This window comes from Aplysia californica, unplaced genomic scaffold, assembly GCF_000002075.1.
Source record: "Aplysia californica isolate F4 #8 unplaced genomic scaffold, AplCal3.0 scaffold00111, whole genome shotgun sequence".
Lineage (NCBI taxonomy): Eukaryota > Metazoa > Mollusca > Gastropoda > Aplysiida > Aplysiidae > Aplysia > Aplysia californica.
The window spans coordinates 1,544,514-1,545,413 of record NW_004797381.1 but is presented as its reverse complement, the minus strand read 5'-3'; positions in this window follow the sequence as shown (position 1 = coordinate 1,545,413).

Genomic DNA, 900 nt, shown 5'->3' with positions numbered 1-900 from the left:
ATAGATAGAGAGAAAGAGAGAGAGAGAGAGAGAAAGAGAGAGAGAGAGAGAGAAAGAGAGAGAGAGAGAGAGAAAGAGAGAAAGAGAGAAAAAAAGAGAAAAGGGGTAGGGTGCATGCATAAGTGTGAGTAAGTATGTGTATATTTGAGTGTGTATTCACTTGTATGAGTGTGTAGAATATGTGTGTGTCATGCCATAGGCTAATACTTCTGTGTCTGCACTTTAACATCAGTTATGGTTTCCGTTACTGTGTTAACCGGTTTTGTTTATGTTTGTTCAGTCCTTGTTATGTTTTAAATCCTTGTTCTTGTTAAACCCAATGAAGTTTTTGTTTCTTTTATATACATTGTTATCGTTTTTGCTGCTGCTGGTGGTTCTATTTATAGTACGAATCCTGTTGATTTCAAATCCAGGAGTGTTGCGAAAGTATTTTACCTGGAAATAGCTAGATTTTAGATTGTATTGTTATGACATTGAATTGCCATGCTCGTATGTTCGTATTTCTTTTTTGTAAATTATTATTTATGGTCGGAATTCCTCTATTCTCTACCCTCTGTCTTTTGCTTTCGCCGTCTTGAGTTCCGTTTTTTTCAACATTCTCAATTTTGTTTTCACCGAGCTCTGATTCTCTTTTTATCTTCCTCTGGTCTCTGTTTTCGCCGTCCTCAGTTCTCTTTTTTCACCGTCATTCGTTCTCTTTTCAACGTCTTTCACTGTTCTTTCTACTCTGTTTTCACTGTCTTTAATTCTCTGTTTTCACTTATCTCTGCTCTCTGTTTTCACCGTCTTTGTGATCTGTTTTTCACCATCTTTGTGATCTGTTTTCACCGTCGTTCGTTCTCTTTTCACCGTCTGTTTTTTCTGTTTTCGCTGTTCTCTGTTCTCTGTTTTCACCCTCTT